The following is an 11,358-nucleotide window of genomic DNA, read 5'->3' on the forward strand; positions in this document are numbered from 1 at the left end:
GTATATCCCCATCAACCTCCAACAGAATTGGAAGGGCCCTTGGTGGTCATAATAATAATAATAATAATAATAATAATAATAATAATAATAATAATAATAATAATAATAATAATAATAATAATAATAATAATAATAATAATGATGATGATGATGATGATGATGATGTGATTCAGGATCAGCCTGTGGGTTCGGCAGTTGGGTCGGACGATTCAGAGGAGGAGGAGGGGGGTGTTGGAGAGCTTGCTGAGAATAGTATTGAGGCTCCACAGAGCCCACAGCCAGGCCCCTCCCATCTGGTCACGACGCAGACCCAGCTGTGTGAGCCTGACAGCGTGGATGAAGATGACCCACAGCTGGCCCGACGCAGGAGGCAGTCAATCAGGAGGAAACAGAGGAAGACAATGGGGCACCTCGGCCCTGAACTGTTTAAAAGGGGAATGTGTGGGAGGGCTGGTTTGCTGAAAGCAACCGTTTGAATAGCTCCTGTTTCATGGTTCGTGTCTTGTTTTGCTCTGTTTTACGTTAATAAATTTGGCAGGCTTAGTTCCAGCCTCTTGCCGTTTGTAAAGGGGTTGTCCCTGCCTTTTCTGCAGGGCCGGTAGCAGGCTGGTACAGAACAAATAATAATAATAATAATAATAATAATAATAATAATAATAATAATAATAATAATAATAATAATAATAATAATAATAATAATAATAATAATAATAATAATAATAATAATAATATGGAAGGGACCTTGGAGGTCATCTAGTCCAACCCCCTGCTCAGGCAGGAAACCCTATACCATTTCAGACAAATGGCTGGCCAGTCTCTTCTTAAAAACTTCCAGTGTTGGAGCATTCACCACTTCTGGAGGCAGGTTATTCCACTGGTTAGTTGTTCTAACTGTCAGGAAGTTTCTCCTTAGTTCCAGGTTGCTTCTCTCCTTGATGAGTTTCTATCCCTTGCTTCTTGTCCTGCTTTCAGGTGCTTTGGAGAATAGTTTGGCTCCCTCTTCTTTGTGGCAGCCCCTGAGATATTGGAACACTGCTATCATGTCACCCCTCACCCTTCTCTTTGTTAAACTACACATACCCAATTCCAGCAACCGTTCCCTATATGTTTTAGCCTCCAGTCCCCCAATCATCATTGTTGCTCTTCTCTGTACTCTTTCTAGAGTCACGACATCTTTTTTACATCGTGGTGACCAAAACTGGATGTAGTATTCCAGGTGTGGCCTTACCAAGGCATTGTAAAGTGGTATTAGTACTTCACGTGATCTTGATTCTATCCCTCTGTTAATGCAGCCTACCACTGTGTTGGCTTTTTTGACAGCTGCAGCACACTGCTGGCTCATATTTAAGTGATTGTCCACTAGGACTCCGAGATCCCTCTCACAGTTACTACTATTGAGCAAGGTACCACCTATACTATACCTATGCATTTGATTTTTCCTGCCTAAATGCAGAACCTTACTTTTTTCACAATTGAATTTCATTTTGTTAGATAGTGCCCAGTGTTTGAGTCTGTCCAGATCCTCCTGTATCTTAAGCCTATCTTCTGGAGTATTGGCTATTCCTGCCAGCTTGGTGTTGTCTGCAAATTTGATGAGTTCCCCATCTATCCCCTCATCCAAATTGTTAATGAAGATGTTGAAGAGCACTGGGCCCAGAACAGAGCCCTGGGGCACCCCACTACACACTCCCCTCCATGTAGATGCGGTTCCATTGAGGACCACAAGCTGAGTACGGCCTGTCAGCCAGCTACGAATCCATCTGGTGGTGATGCTATCTAACCCACATTTTTCTGTCTTATTAAGTAGTAGGTTGTGATCTATTTTATCAAATGCCTTACTGAAGTCCAAGTAAATTATATCTACAGCATTCCTCTGGTCCACTAATTTTGTCACTTGATCAAAGAATGCAATACGATTTGTCTGGCATGATCTGTTTTTGACAAACCCATGTTGGCTTTTAGTGATAACTTTGTTCGCATCAAGGTGTTCGCTGATTTGTTGTTTGATTATCTTTTCCAGAATCTTCCCAGGTATTGAGGTCAGGCTGATAGGTCTGTAGTTTCCTGGATCTATTCTTTTCCCTTTTGAATATGGGAACTACATCAGCTCTCTTCCAGTCCTCTGGTAGTTCCCCAGTGAAATTAGCTCTTTTAAAGTCCAAGACTCTAGTTTGGCTGTATTCTATTGCTTGTGCTTCCATAATGTTGAATTCCAATATTGCATGATCACTTCCCCCCAAGGTCCCTGTGGCTTTGACACTTTCTATCATTTCATCTGTTAGTGAGAATTAAATCCAATATGGCTAATCCCCTAGTTCTCTACTTTTTGGGAGAGAAAGTTGTCTGCTAGGTTTGTCAGGAATCTGTTAGATCTTCCACTTGGTGCAGAATTTGTCTCCCAGTTGATATCAGGGTAATTAAAGTCCCCCATTACTATTGTGATGGGCTTCCTACATACCTTAGTTAACTGACTAGCAAAAAGTTCATCAATTTCCTCTGCTTGGTTGGGCGGCCTATAGTATACACCTGTGGCAAGTCCTTAAAGAGATGGGCATACCAGACCATCTTATTTGTCTCTTGAGAAACCTATATGCAGGCCAAGAAGCAACAGTGAGAACTGGACACGGAACCACTGATTGGTTCAAAATTGGGAAAGGAGTCCGGCAAGGCTGTATATTGTCGCCTTGCCTATTTAACTTATATGCAGTGCACATCATGAGAAAGGCAGGGCTAGATGAATCAAAAGTTGGAATTAAGATTGCCGGAAGAAACATCAACAACCTAAGATATGCAGATGATACCTGTTGTGACTCAGGGCCAGCCGGTGGGTCCGACAGCCGGGTCCGATGTATCGGAGGACTCAGATGTGGGGGAGGAGGGAAACGAACCGGCTGATGATGATTTGGAGGCTTTGCAGAGTCCTCAGCCGGGGACCTCTTCTCAGCTGTGTGAGCCCGAGAGTGCGGAGGATGATGACCCACAGCTGGCCCTGTTCAAGGACGCCCGACGTAGGAGGCAGACGAGCAGGGACAAACAAAGAAAGACTATGGGACTCCTCGGGAGGAGGCACAGGGAGACCACGCCCTGAGCTCTCTATAAAAGAAGTGTTTGGGGAGGGGCTAGTTGCTGAAAGCAACTTTTTCGTTTGAGAAGACAAGCTCTTGTGTTTTGTTATCTGCGTCATTAAACCTTGGCAGAAGCCTTTTAGCCTTGGACGCTTTCCAGACTCGTCTCTTAATTAGGGGTTGGGAGAAGAGAGCTGGTCCAGAACAGTTTGCTTTCAGCCACTCACCCCTTAATACTACGATGGAGCAGCTTCTTGCCGAGAATGCCCAGCTCAACCAGCAACTCACCTTGCTGGCCACTCAGGTGGCACAACTGCAGGCTCAGGTACATGCTGCCCCCCCACCCAGGAGGAAATGTCAGTTAGCTATGCCGGATAAGTTTGCTGGTAAACCAGAACTGTTTCCTGCCTTCCTGGGACAATGCCAGCTTTATATCAGCGTGAGAGCAGCTGATTTCCCCACTGACCGAGATAAGGTGGGATTCGTGTTGAGCCTTCTGTCGGGAGATGCAGCTCGTTGGGGCACGCCTCTGTTGGCACAGCCTAGCCCTTTGTTGGATAACTTTGGGGGGTTTTGTGACCATATGCGCCTCATGTACGAGGACCCGATTAAGGCGCAGACCGCCACCCGACGTCTGAAAGCTTTGAGGCAGGGTCAGCGCCCCCTACAGGCCTATATCAGCGATTTCCGGCTGCTTAGCCAGGATTCCGCCTGGAATGAGGCTGCGCTCGTGGATGCCTTTCAGGATGGCTTGTCAGAGGAGATGTTGGATGAGCTGGCCCGCGTGGACATTCCCTCAGATCTGAATGGGCTGATCCATCTTTGTCTGCGGATCGATGCCCGGCTGCAGCAGCGTAAGAGTCGCCGTGCCACCCCACAGACCCCTGCCGCCCCTGTTGTGCGTGAGGCCCCAGTCCAGAGGGAGGAGCCAATGGAGCTGGGTGCCGCCAGGTCCCGTCTATCGGTGACGGAAATGGACAGACGACGATCGGAGGGGTTGTGTTTTTACTGTGGGGACCCTGGACATTTGGCTGCTTCTTGCCCAAAGAAGCGTCAGCGGGCGTCAGTGACCAAGCCTGCTCCGAGAAAGTCCCCTGCTTTGCTATCGGGAAACGGCCCGAGCCCGATCTAGACGGTGTGAAAGATCGGGCGACCCACAACGATCACGCCGAGCGACGCCGTTCCGACGGTGCCTGTGAACCTCCACGGCATTTGATTTTGGAGGCACGACTGATCCTTCCTGGCAAGCCAGAGGGGATTCCGGTCCATGCCTTAATTGACTCTGGGGCTACCACTAACTTTATGGATTCGGCCTTTGTGGCCAAATGGGCTGTTCCCCAGTGTCCGGTGGATCCGCCCATGCTTGTGGAGACCATCGATGGTCGAGTGCTCCTGTCCGGGCCTATCACGGCCGCCACGCAACCCGTGTGTATGGCCATCAGTACCCATGTGGAGGCCATTCAGTTTTACGTCACTTCGGATCTGCACTTCCCCGTGGTCTTGGGACTGGCGTGGCTCCGGGCGCATGATCCACAGATCTATTGGTCTCAGAACTTGGTCACCTTCCCAAGTTTGCAGTGCGTGGACCACACCCGCCATATCTGTGCCGGCCAGGTGGAGGGTTCCTCAGGGGTTTCCTTGCCTCCCGTACTGTCCGACTTTGCTGACGTGTTCAGCGAGTCAGAGGCGGACCAATTACCCCCGCACAGGCCCTACGACTGCTCCATTGACCTAGTCCCTGATGCGCCTCTCCCAGTGGGGCGTTTGTACTCCATGTCGGAGCCCGAGTTGGCCGCATTGCGGGACTTCCTGACAAAGAACTTGGCTCGTGGATTCATCCGGCCCTCGTCCTCGCCAGTGTCTGCGCCCGTGCTCTTCGTCAAAAAGAAGTCGGGCGAGTTACGGCTTTGCTGTGACTACCAGAAACTCAACGCTATCACGGTGCGTAACCGCTACCCACTGCCCCTCATCCCCGAGCTCTTGGACCGACTCCGGGAGGCTAAGATCTTCACGAAACTGGACCTGCGTGGAGCGTACAACCTCGTCAGGGTTCGGCCGGGTGATGAGTGGAAGACAGCGTTTGGTACTCGCTATGGACATTTCGAGTACACGGTGATGCCGTTTGGCCTGACCAACGCCCCCGCTGTGTTTCAGCATTTTATGAACGACATCTTTCGGGATCTGTTGGACCAGTTTGTTGTGATTTACCTGGACGACATCCTGATTTACTCCCCGTCGCGTGAAGCGCATCATCAGCATCTCCGTCAGGTCCTGCAGCGCCTCCGGAAACATCGGCTGTTTGCCAAGTTGGAGAAGTGCCAGTTCTACCAGGTGACCATTGATTTCTTGGGCCACCGCATTTCTCCCGAGGGCATCGCCATGGATCCAAGTAAAGTTGAGTCGTTGCAGAGTTGGCAACCCCCGCGTCGCGTGAAGGATGTTCAGCGACTTCTTGGATTTGCCAACTACTATCGGACATTCATCCCTGGCTTTGCTGCCTTGACAGCCCCCCTCACCCGGCTCCTGCAGAAGAAGACTCGGTTCCAGTGGAACGCCCCCGAACAACAGGCGTTCCAAGCTTTGAAGGACGCCTTCATGAAGGAGCCCATCTTGAAGCATCCTGACCCGCAACGGCCGTTTGTCGTGGAGGCGGACGCCTCCGACATTGCCATTGGGGCCGTGTTACTCCAGGCAGCGACGCCCAACGGTACCCTTTTCCCTTGCGCGTATCACTCTCGGAAATTGAATCCCTCGGAGCGCAACTATACCATCTGGGAGAAGGAGCTGCTGGCCATCAAGGCGGCGTTCGAGGCTTGGAGGCATCATCTGGAGGGGGCGCGGCATCAAATCGAGGTCCGGACGGACCACAAGAATCTGGAAAGTCTGCAGACCGTTCGGAATTTGAACCAACGCCAGATCCGGTGGTCCCTCTTCTTTGCGAGGTTTGACTTTCGGGTGCGATATATACCAAGCGGGCACAACCAGAGAGCGGATGCTCTGTCCAGGAAGCCCGAGTACACCCGAGTGGAAGACAAGCTTCCGCCCAGGACAGTGATCCCCGTCGAGTCTTTCGCTGCGGTACGGGAGCCGGTGGATATACGGGCTCGGATCCGGGAGGCGCAGCAGCAGGAGGCGTGGGTGGCTCAGCGGAAGGAAGAGGTGGGGCCAGATTCGCCTTGGTCGGTCACGGATGGACTCCTGTATTATCGTGACCGGCTCTATGTTCCAGGAGGGCCACTCAGGGGACTCGTCCTCAGCCAATGTCATGATAACCCGGCTGCGGGGCATTTTGGCCTGTTCAAGACTCTGAACCTGGTCTCCCGTACTTTCTGGTGGCCCCGAGTCCGACACGATGTCCAGTCTTATGTCACCTCCTGCGTCCCATGCAGGCAGGCCAAGTCAGCGACAGGGGCCCCGCCTGGTTTACTGCAGCCTTTGCCAACGCCCAAGAGACCCTGGGGGGCTGTGTCCATGGACTTTCTGACGGATCTACCCCCATCCTCCGGCTTCACGACAGTGTTTGTGGTGGTGGACATGTTGACCAAGATGGCGCACTTCATCCCCTGTCGCGGCTTACCGTCAGCTCGCGCCACTAGTCGCATGTTCATCCAACAGGTGTTCCGGCTGCACGGCCTTCCCGACAGGGTCGTCTCCGATAGGGGGGCCCAGTTTACAGCCCGCTTCTGGCAGGAGTTGATGCGGGCGTTGGACATTAAGGTTTGCCTCTCGTCCGCGCATCATCCTCAGACCGACGGGGGTACCGAGAAGGTCATCGGCATCTTAGAGCAGTATCTGCGCTGCTATGTTAACCTGCAGCAGGACAACTGGGTGGACTATTTGGCCATAGCCGAGTTTGCCTTTAATAACTCGCAACACACCTCCACGCAGATGACACCGTTCTTGGCCAACGTGGGTTATCACCCCAGGTTCTTCCCTCTTTCTCCCGTGGACTCACCGGAGCCGGCAGCGAACGAATTCATGGCGGAGTTACAGGCGATCCATCGGTTGGTGCGACGGCAGCTGGAGAAGGCCAAGGCCGACTACAAGAGGTTCGCCGATCGGTCGAGAAGGGATACGCCTCCACTATCGGTGGGGGATCGGGTCTGGCTGTCCACCAGGAACCTACCATCCACTCGGCCGGCGAGGAAGCTGGACCACCGTTACCTTGGACCGTTCCCAGTCGAGGCCGTCATCAACCCGGTCGCCTATCGTTTAACTCTGCCACGTTCCCTGCGCGTGCACCCCGTCTTCCATCGGTCCTTGCTGGTCCCCGAACGACCGGCCTGTCCACTTCGCCAGGCGGAACCTCCACCATCAGGAACTCGTGATGGAGGCAGCACCCCCGAGTACGAGGTCGCCAGCATCAGGGATTCCCGCTGGCTGAAAGGTCGCTTCCAGTACCTGATCGAGTGGAAAGGGTACGGGCCGGAGGACTTCACATGGGAAGACGCGACCGCCGTTCATGCCCCTGCGTTGGTGACTGCTTTTCACGAACAGTTCCCATCCCGACCGCATCCGGATCGGCAGACCCGAGGGAAGGGCCCTGCGGTGCGGGATAGTGTTGTGACTCAGGGCCAGCCGGTGGGTCCGACAGCCGGGTCCGATGTATCGGAGGACTCAGATGTGGGGGAGGAGGGAAACGAACCGGCTGATGATGATTTGGAGGCTTTGCAGAGTCCTCAGCCGGGGACCTCTTCTCAGCTGTGTGAGCCCGAGAGTGCGGAGGATGATGACCCACAGCTGGCCCTGTTCAAGGACGCCCGACGTAGGAGGCAGACGAGCAGGGACAAACAAAGAAAGACTATGGGACTCCTCGGGAGGAGGCACAGGGAGACCACGCCCTGAGCTCTCTATAAAAGAAGTGTTTGGGGAGGGGCTAGTTGCTGAAAGCAACTTTTTCGTTTGAGAAGACAAGCTCTTGTGTTTTGTTATCTGCGTCATTAAACCTTGGCAGAAGCCTTTTAGCCTTGGACGCTTTCCAGACTCGTCTCTTAATTAGGGGTTGGGAGAAGAGAGCTGGTCCAGAACAATACCACTCTAATGGCAGAAAGTGAAGAGGAACTAAAGAGCCTCTTGTTGTGGGTGAAGAAGGAGAGTGCAAAACTTGGGTTGAAACTAAACATTAAGAAAAGCAAGATCATGGCATCCGGCCCTCTCAATTCCTGGCAAATAGATGGGGAAGAAATGGAGGTAGTGACAGATTTTATTTTCCTGGGCTCCAAGATCACTGCAGATGGGGACTGTAGCCAAGAAATTAAAAGACGCTTGCTCCTCGGGAGGAAAGCCATGGCAAATCTAGACAGCACACTAAAAAGCAGAGAGATCACCCTGTCAACAAAAGTGCGTATAGTCAAGGCCATGGTCTTCCCAGTTGCAATGTATGGCAGTGAAAGCTGGACCATAAAAAAGGCTGAGCGCCAAAGAATTGAAGCCTTTGAACTATGGTGCTGGAGAAGACTCCTGCGAGTCCCTTGGACTGCAAGGCGATCAAACCGGTCAGTCCTAGAGGAGATCAACCCTGACTGCTCTTTAGAAGGCCAGATCCTGAAGCTGAAACTCAAATACTTTGGCCACCTAATGAGAAGGAAGGACTCACTGGAGAAGAGCCTAATGCTGGGAAAGATTGAGGGCAATAGAAGAAGGGGACGACAGAGAATGAGGTGGGTGGATGGAGTCACTGAAGCAGTAGGCGTGAGCTTAAATGGACTCCAGAAGATGGTAGAGGACAGGAAGGCCTGGAGGAACATTGTCCATAGGGTCGCGATGGGTCAGACACGACTTCGCAACTAACAACAACATGGCAATGTCAATTTCCCCCCCTTTTATATTGAACCAAATACATTCAAGTTTACAGTTTTCATCATTGTTGTGCTCTATTTCTGTAGAGATAAAGTTATTTCTTATATAGAGAGCAATTCCACCTCCTCTTTTGTTTAGTCTGTTTCTTTTAAATAATTTAAATCCCTCTAGCTGTGTGTTCCATTTGTGGGTTTTGTCCCACCATGTTTCCGTAATGGCAACAATATCATATCCGCCCTCATTTACCTGAATTTCTAGTTCACCCTGCTTACTGTTCATACTCTGCGCATTGGTGTAGTCCAACGCCTTGCGCAAGCAAGAGACCTTATACCACCCTCAAAAAAATGGCTGTCCAACAATGGTTGGGAACTGACCAAAGAAAGAAGCAACTTGGAATTAAGGAGAAACTTCCTGACAGTGAGGACAATCAACCAGTGGAACTCCTTCCCAATAGAAATCGTGGGTGCTCCATCACTGGAGGTTTTTAAGAAGAGACTGGAGAATCACCTGTCTGAGATGGTATAGGTTCTCCTGCTTGAGCAGGGGGCTGGACTAGAAGACCTCCAAAGTCCCTTCCTATTCCTATTCTATTCTGTTCCGTTCCGTTCCGTTCCGTTCTGTTCTTGTTCTTTCCAAATTCTATTCTTCTTAAAAGCCTCCAGTGATGGAGCATCCACAATTTCTGGAGGGAAGCCATTCTATTGGTTAATTGTTCTTGCTGTCAGGAAATTCCAGGTTGCTTCTCCCTGGATTAGTTTCCATCCGTTGCTTCTTGTCCTGCCTTCAGGTGCATCGCAGTCTGGGGAATTCTGGGACTTGAAGTCTTAACCCTGGAGGCCCCTGGTCTCAGCAGAAGAGCAGTGCTCTGGCTGATGCTCCCGGAAGGGGCCGTGGGGTGGGTGCCAGTCTCCGGAGGAGCCCTAAAGGGTCCGGTGGGTGTGGAAACTGCCCTGAGTTGGGGGTGAACAGCTGGGTGTCCATCATTAGAGACCCAAGGGAAGGGACAGAGCGTGAAGCCAAGGTCGTGGGCTGCTCCTGGTCTGCCTCTCTTGGCTGTGCCACCCCTCCCTGGCAGTCTGATTCCCCTGCCTCTGCTCTCCCCAGGGCCAAATTCTCTTCTGAAGATCTGGGGAAACCAGAGCAGGGCAGCCTGCGAACGCTTCCTGATGGAGCCCAGAGGGTAGGAAAGTCCAGGTGGACGTGAGCATGGGCAGAGTTTCCTCACCAGGATGGGGAGAGGACCTTGCTGTGGTCTGACTTGGATTGGACCTGGCCCTCCTTGCCTGGCCCTGGGCGGTCCCTGGACAGAACGGAAGAGAATACCAGAGTTGGAAGGAACCTTGGAGGTCTTCTAGTCCAACCCCTCTGCTCAAGCCGGAGAACCTCCGCCCTTCCGGGCGAGTGGCTGTCCAGTCTCCTCCTGAGGACTTTGGGTAGAAACCTGGCCTTGAGCCTCGAGTCACTTTAGTGCCGGGGTGGGGGTGGTGAATTTCAGCTGGCTGACTCCCCCCCCGCCTGACACCTGCTAATCCCTGCCTGTCAGGGGCCAGTGGCAGCCCCCTCCCAGGGAAGACGGGTGCGTGCTCTCTGGATGTGCGTGGGGGTGGGAGTTGGGAGTCTGGCCCTTCCATCTGAGCCAGCACTTCTCTGCCTTATTTAGCTGCCCGCCCCACCGCCCTCCTCAGCGGCTTTCCTTGGGCATGGCTATTAATAGGGGGAGGGCTCCAGCTGCTCCTGCCTGTCAGGCCCCACCCTCCTTAGGAATTGGGCTGCCCTGTCCCAAGTACCCCCCCAATGGGGGGAGGGGGCATCCTGGTTTGCATGCAGCACGTGCGGGGGGGGGCTTCCTTGTCCCCCCCCAGGCTGCAGAGGTTGCCTGCTGCAGCCCAAAACTGCAGGCCAGGGGTTGGGGGGCTGCCCTCTGGCCTCCTCCCCCTCCCAGAGGCAGGGAAGTGGGAAACAGGATCCCCCATAAACAAAGCACAGCCAGGGGGCAGGGATGGGGGAGAACCACCTCGGGGCTTTAGTGGAACTGCTGCAACCTCCCTCCCTTCCCACCCCCTGGGGGGGGCCTGCTGAAATGCTTTATTCTCCTAAAGCTCAATGAGCTAGTCCCCCCCACAAGTGGGGCTGTGAACCAAGACAGCCTCCTTGGGGTTCCATTCTTGACATGGGATGCAGAGATGGGACAGAGGTCTATTTTTATTCCCGTCCAGGCTGGGGGGGGGTCGTCAGAGGGGCAGTTCAGTTTGCAATGCAGTTTCCCTCAAATTGTGGGGAGGAGGATGGCACAGGATTGAACCCCCCCTCCCCAGCTCGGACTGCCCCTCCCGCTGTGCTCAGCCCCACTTCCTGGCCAGGAGAACCTTGGCTAAATTTGGTAAAGTGACCGGCTGACCAATCGACAGGTGAGACCGGAGGCGATTGGCCCCGGGCAGGGCTGCCTCTCCTGGCACCCAATCGGAGGGGCCGGGGGGGGGCCCTGCCGGGCTCC

Source organism: Vipera berus (assembly GCF_964194415.1).
Source record: "Vipera berus genome assembly, chromosome: 3".
In the NCBI taxonomy this organism is placed as follows: domain Eukaryota; kingdom Metazoa; phylum Chordata; class Lepidosauria; order Squamata; family Viperidae; genus Vipera; species Vipera berus.